General features: G+C 31.0%; 1 pseudogene; it reads right to left on the bottom strand.

The window, feature by feature from the left end:
* Positions 1-570: 570 nt before the first annotated feature.
* Positions 571-1,157, bottom strand: LOC128585518 (nascent polypeptide-associated complex subunit alpha-like; annotated as a pseudogene).
* Positions 1,158-7,724: the final 6,567 nt, after the last annotated feature.

Below are 7,724 nucleotides of genomic sequence, written 5' to 3'. Positions count from 1 at the left end.
CTCTTACCACTGTGAAAGGTTTTGTTCAATAATTTCTGAATGATTTTACTTTGGTGGTAAATCATTGTGCTGGTTATTATGGAAAATGGGTCTGAGTATTTCCTGGAGAGCTGGTCTAGTTACGGCAAATTTCCTAAGCATGTGGATGTCAGTAAAGTATGTAATTTCTCCATCACCAATGAAACTCTGGTTAGCTGGATTGTAGGCTGAAAGTTGAAGGTTGAAGGTTGAAGGTCAATGACATCCTTTTCTGAGTTGAAGAGTTTTGGCTGAAAAGTCTGCAGTCATCCTAATATTTCCCCCTTTGTAGGCAATGCTTTTCTTATGTCTGGCTGCTTGCAGGACTTTTTCCTTCATATTAACTTTGGCAATGTTAATAAAAATGTGTCTAGGAGATGCTTTGTTTGGATTGAGTTGTGCTAGGGTGCTGAAACTACTATCTGAATTTATTTATTTATTTATTTTTTAACAAAAAGCCATAACTTTATTGATGATAGAAATGGTACAAATTTCAAACCAAGCTGCAGTTACTCTTTTGAAACACCAAAATAATCCTTGATTTTTTAATGGTTACGTTGTTAGTTCCATAATAGCATTTACAATATCATTACTGTTGTCTTGAGAGCTAGAACTGCCTTTGCTCTCAACACATTTGTTTATGACATGACCAATTCTACGTCCTTCACTTCCACACCTATTTCATTGACCTCTTCCTCCTCACTCTCCTCTTGTACAGTTGGAGTCTGTGTGTTTTCTTGAATGTTTGAGACAGCTCCACCTTCAACTTTGATTTCTCAGCAGCTGCTAGCTGTGTCTGCTGAGATAAATCCTTGACTGTCATAGACATGTGGTTTTGTGATGACAAAGAGGATATTCCTAGATTTCCAGATAGGGACTCTAGTAACCCCTGTAATTTGTTGAGGATCCAGTTTCAGCATAGCCTTCTGTATCTTCTTTTCACTAGGGCACTGTTTTTCTTTACTGACTGGTTCTTCATCTATTTCAGCTGCTGCTGCCAGCTGTGCTTGCTGTGTGGTTGCCTGTGTAGAATCTTGTTTCTCTAGTTCTGGTACTAACTTGTCACTGTCAGATTCTGATCCAGACCTGGTCTCATCCTGAGGCTGTGGCAACTCCTGCTCTGTAGCTTCACCAGGCATGATGTGCAAGGAACACAGAATGAACATGCAAGAGAAAGAGAGTGAGCCAGAGTGTGAACCAGGCCTGTTGCAGAAGGAAGCCTCTATGTTTTTACTTTTAAATACAAAAGGGCTCACTATTCTGAAATACTGCTTAAAATTTAGAAAAGTAGGTAAGTGCAACTTAAGGCAATCAATGTTATTCACCTTAATATCTGTTTCCTTCTTTTTCTTTAACAGATAGCCATTGAAAAAAATTTCTCTTGCTTTCATAACAATCTCAGTCTTTGGCCTTTCACAGTTTTAAAATTCACTTTTAGATAAATTAAAATGTTCTTTAGCCAAATTTTAACAACATATCAATTTAAAAATTTAAACAGCCAGTCTTCCAAATGAATCGAAGTGTTTGCAGTGATCAGCTATTTTGTACATTAAAAATATATCCAGAATTTCAGTGGTGTCCATAGTGTGTTTATTTCTTGCTCTCAGGTTGTTGCAGCAGCTAACCTTCCATTAAATTCTCCCAGACTCAGTTGGTCTAAGCTGGCTACCAGCCTTTAATTTAGATTAGGTCTTTCTTACCTGTTTCCATCATTCTTCAACCAGCTAGTACCCAGGCATTTTCCTTTCAAGATCAATAGCATAAGTGCAAAGATGAAAACAAACACTACAGGCACATAATTTAAAGGCTCTGCTTTTATCACTTTCTTAACATTCCCTGTCTGCAAACTCACATGGCTAAGTTCATGGCTATTGAGGTAAAAAAATTACAATCCTTCCACAGACAGTAGAGGGATAAAATATGGGGAAAGAGAGAAGAAAAACTATTGGAAGATAGTAAAATCTACCACAATATCAATCCTGATTTAAGAGCAAATCTTCCCCACTTCTCCAGCCTGGGACTATAGAAAGCTTACACATGGCAGTAGAAATGGTAGATGTGGTCATCCTATTCTCATGTCCTTCACCCTGTCTCAATAACCATAACAATTCAGTCATAGCTAGACAGTTGAGATGACACAGGAAGAAGGATGCTTAAGGGAAGAGATCAATTAAATATCTTGTATGAATTTCTAGTGTCATGAAATGATCTCTTGCTGTGTGTTCCTGGCTGGTGCCAAGAGGTAATGGCATGGAATCTGGCTTTGACACTGATCACATCCTCCTGACTGTGTTCCCCCACTGAAACTTTCAAGACATAACTAGTACTTTTATCCACCCTTAAAGACATTTTAACATTTTAAATAAATGATTTGAATAAATAAATTTTTAAATAAATTAAAAAAATGTTTTAACTGTTAAAAATTGTGGTAAAATACACATAACATAAATTTTATCAACATAACCATTTTAAGTGTATAGTTCAGTAGTATTCAGTATACCCATGATGTGTAACCGTAACAACTACCTGTCTTCATAACTCTTTTCATCTCGTAAAACTCTATACTCATTAAACAGTAACTGTTTATTCCCTCATTCTCACCACCCTGGCAAATATCATTCTACTTTTTGTTTCCATGATTTTAAGTACTCATATTAGTGGACTTATACATTATTTGTTTTTTGATGACTGGCTTTATTTTACTTGACTTAATGTATTCTAGGCTAATCCATGTTGTAGGATATATCAAAATTTCTTCCTTTTGATGGCCGACTACTATTACATAATATGTAATATAGATATCACAGTTTACTTATTCATCTGTCCATGGACACTTGGTTTACTTTTATGTTTTATTTAGTAAAAATAGTGCTGCAATTAACACGTGTTACAAACATCTCTTTGAGACTCTTTTTTTTCAAGTCTTTGGGTACATACCTAGAATTTCTGGATCAAATAATAATTCCATTTTTAGGTTTTTGAGGAACCACCTTACTTTTTTCACAGTGAATAAACCATTTTATCATTTATAGCAATTTCTCCAAATTCTCACCAACACTTATTTTCTGGTTTTTATTTTTACAGATGCATGTGTTTATTAGGTTTCCATTTTTTTGCCTTCACATAATTAAAAAGGCTTAAAATTTAATAACAATAACAATGTTTAAGATAAGGACTAGAAATGAAAACTTCATAAAGAATGAACGAACGTAAATACATTCAGAAAAGGAATTGGACAATTGCTACATCGAAATATTAAGCAATAATAATAATAATAATAGTAATAATGCAAAGGAAGTAACATTCACATTGTCAAATAAGAGTATGTCTATTATAGAATGCTTTGACTCTGAGATTCAGTATGGAGTCATCAGGTAACTTCTTTTTTTTAAGTATCAAAAAATAAATAACTAATATTTATAAATAAAAGTAAAAGATAATTTCAAAAAACAGATCATGCCAAATCTTATAGACAATAGAAAAAGAAGAAATACTTCAAAATCATACTATTTGATCTGGGTACACCTGATATTAAAATTGGAGAAAATATATTATTATAAAGGGAAAATTACAAACATATGTCACTTATAAATGAGGATGCAATAGTATCCATCCTAATGAGTATCAGATAGTATCTTTTTATTGTGTTATTTGCATTTTCACAATGACAGTGACATTGAGCATCTTTCTTGTTATTATTGGCTGTTAGTACATCTTAGAAGAAATGCCTATTCAATTTCTTTGTCCATTTTTAAATTAAGGGTTTTTTTCATTGATATTTAGAAGTTCTCTGTGTATTCTGGTTATTAATCTCAGATCAAATATATGATTTACAAATATTTTCACATTCTGTTGCCTTTTTATGGTTGATACTGATTTTTGATGCATAATTATTTTTAAAATTTTTATGAAATCCTAGTTATCTATTTTTTCTTTTGTTGCCTGTGCCTTTTTTGTCAAATCCTAGAATTCACTCCCAAATCCAATGTCTTGAAGCTTTTTCCCATGTTTTCTTCTATAAATCTTATATTCATATCTTTCATTCATTATGAGTTAATTTTTGTATATAGTATTAGGTGAGAGTTTAATTTCACACGTTTGAAATTTCACAACATTGTTTGCTGAAAAGACTGTTCTTTTCCCATTGAACAATCTTTATCATTATCAAAAATCGTTTGATTATATACTCAAGGATTTATTTTGGGGCTTTCTATTCTACAACATTGGTCTAAGTGTCTGTCTTTGTGCCAGTATTTTACTGTTTGATTACTGTAGCTTTGTAGTAACTTGAAATCATGTGGTATAAGTCCTTCTTTTTCAACATTGTTTTGGGTACTATGGATTCCTTGAGATTTCATAAGAATTTTAGAATATTTTTTCTGTTTATGTAAAAACAAAACCCTTGGGATTTTGAAAGAAATTGTTTGAATTTGTAGATCTCTTTGCATAGTATTAGTATCATAATAGCATGTCTTTCAATCCATGAACATGGGATACATTTCAGTTTTTAATATCTTTTCAAAAATATTTTTAACAGTATTTAATAGTTTTAATCATACATGTCTCTCACCTAATGGGTTAAATTAGTTCCCATGTATTTTATTCCTTTGGATACTATTAAAAATTCAATTATTTTTGCAATTTCCTTTTCAGATGGTTCACTGCTAGTAAGTGGAAATGCAATTAATTTTTGTATGTTGACTTCCTATCCTGCTACTTTGCTGAATTAATTTATTACTTCTGATTTGTGTGTATGTGTGTGATCTTTCAGGTTTTCGGCAATAGAGAAATTGCAGTTTTTCTTTCAAATTTGGATTCTCTTTATTTTTCTTGCCTAATTGCTCTGGCTAGAACTTCAAATACTATTGAAAAGAAGCGGGAAAGTGGGCATTTGTGCCTTTTTCATGATATAAGAGGAAAAGCATTTCGGATTTTCACCATTATCATATTTTCTGTGTGTTTTTCACATATGGATATGAGGTAGTACAGTTTGTATGTAAGTTTTGGGCATTAAAGTATGTTAAATTTTGTCAAATGCTTTTTCTGAATCAGTTAATAAAATCATATGAGCTTTCATTTCTTTATTCTGTTAATGTGCCTTATTACCTTGAATAATTTTCATATGTTGAAATTTTTTATTCCAGAAATAAATCTTGTATAGGCATGCTGCATAATCCTTGTAATATGCTACTGAATTTGACATGCTAATATTTTGTTGAAGAAATAAATATTGTATAGGCATGCTGCATAATCCTTGTAATATGCTACTGAATTTGACATGCTAATATTTTGTTGAAGATTTTGGCATCATATTTATGAGGGGTATTGGTCTTTAGGGTTTTTTTTTTTATTTGTTTTAGCTGTTGTTGTTGTTATTTTATTTATTAATTTTTTTGGTAGTGTCTTTTTCTGGCTTTGGTATCATCAGCGTAGTGCTGGCTTCATAGACTGACTTAATGTTAATATGTCATCCTCTTCAGTTTTTTGGAAAAGTTTGATTTGAAAAGAATTTGTATCAGGTCTTCTTTAAATAGTTGGTAGAATTCACCATTAAAAAAAAAAAAGCCATTGGGTCTTGTGCTTTTTTCTTTTCTGGTTTTAAATATTGACAAATCATAGTTATGTATATTTATGAAGTACAGGGTGATATAATTTTGGAATAATTTGGAATAATTAAATGAAGCCAATTGGTATATGCACCCCTTCAAATATTTAATGATTTTTATAATGAGATGCTTTACAATTTAATCTCTGTGAAAATGAAAATGCATAGTAGTCATTAGCCATGCTGTGCATTAAATCCCATATTTTAAAACATAAAACATATTTCTCCTAAAGAACTTAGGCTTTCTACTCTTTTGATATCATCTCTTCATTATTTCTATCCCCAGACCTATGTTAATCATCATCCTACTCTCTACTCCTTCTATGAGTTCAGTAATTTTAGATTCCACATATAAATGGAAATATATAGTATGTATCTTTTTGTGTTTTGCTTGTTTTATTCAGAATAATGATTTTAATTTCCATCCATGTTTTCTCAAATGAACGTATGTTTTCTTTGTGAATTCATCTATTAAGGGACACTTAAGTTGATTTTGTAAGTTGGTTAATGTGAATAGTGCTGCAATAAACAACCAAGTGCAGGTGTATTTTCAAAATACTGATTTCAAATCTTTTGACTAAATACCTAGAAGTGGGATTGCTTGGCTTTTCTTTGATAGGAGATTTTTTTATTATTAATTCAATCTCCTTACTTGTTTTTGTTCTATTTAGTTTTATCATTTCTTTGTAATTTAGGCAGGTGTTGTGTTTATAGAAATTTTCCATCTCATTTAGGTTACCCAATCTGTTCCCATGCAATTATTCGTACGACTATCTTATAATCCTTTTTAATTTGATGGTCTGTATTAATGTCTCCACCTTCATTTCTGATTTTACCAATTTGGGTTTTAAGATTTTTCTCTTAGTCCATCTAGCTAAAAATTTGTCAATTTGGGAGATCATTTTGAAGAACCAACTTTTGGCTTCATGTTTTCTCTGTTGTTTTCTTTTCTATATTTCACATGACTCTTTAATTTTTATTATTTTTAGTCTTCTGCTAGCTTTGGGTTTATATTGTTCTCCCCCCGCCCCATTTTCTTAAGTTGTTAATTTAAATTGATATCTTTTGTTTTTTGCTGTAGTCATTTATAGCTAAATTTTTCTCCTTCTAAATGCTTTCATTGTCTTTTTCATTTTCATTTATCTTCAAATATTTTCTAACTTCCTTTATAATTTTCTCATTGATCTATTGGTTAGATTATATTGTCTAATTTACACAAATTTGTAAATTTTCCAATTTTACTTTGGTTATTGGTTTCTATCTCCTTTTCACTCTAGTTAAAGAAGACATTTCATATAATTATCTTTTTTAATCTATTGATATTTAATTTGTGGCCTAGCACTTGGTCTATACTGAAAAATGTCCCACATGCACTTGAGAAGAATGTGTATGCTATCTTCATTAGGTAGCATGTTCCATATAAGTCTGTTAGATCTGGTTGATTTACTGTGTTATGTCCTCTATTTCTCTACTTATCTTCCATCTGGTTATTCTATTCATTATTGGGAAAGAATTATTGAAGTCCTTAAATATTATTGTAGTACCATCTATTTCTCCCTTCAGTTCTGTAAATTTTTGCTTCACATGTTTTTATCATCTGTAGTTAGGTGCAAAAATATTTATAAGTGTTATATCTTCTTGCTATATTGAATCATTTATTAATATAGAATCTCCTTTGTCTCATAAACTTTTCAAATTTAAAATTCATTTTATCTGACATTAGTATCATCACTCCTGATTTCTTTTATTCACTATTTGTATGGAATATCTTTTTCTAACTTTTCACTTTCAAACCATTTGTATTTTTAGATTAAAAGTGAGTGTCTTATAAATAGCAGACACTTGATCCATGTGCTTTCTTATTCCATTTTTATTTATTCTGCCAATGTCTGTCTTTTGTTTGGAGACTTTATCTATTTCCATTTAAAGTAATCATTGTTAAAGAGGGATAAATTCTGTCAGTTAGCTATTTGTTTTCTACATGTCTTACAGTATGTTTTGTATCATTTCCTGTTTTATTAACTTTATGGGGAAATTTTAAATTTTTATAGTGAAATGTTTAAATTATCATTTTCTTTTGTGTATATTCTGTAGTGATTTT

Source organism: Nycticebus coucang, chromosome 5 (assembly GCF_027406575.1).
Source record: "Nycticebus coucang isolate mNycCou1 chromosome 5, mNycCou1.pri, whole genome shotgun sequence".
In the NCBI taxonomy this organism is placed as follows: Eukaryota; Metazoa; Chordata; class Mammalia; order Primates; family Lorisidae; genus Nycticebus; species Nycticebus coucang.
Note: the sequence above shows the minus strand (reverse complement) of the source record. Positions and strands in the feature narration are given on the sequence as shown.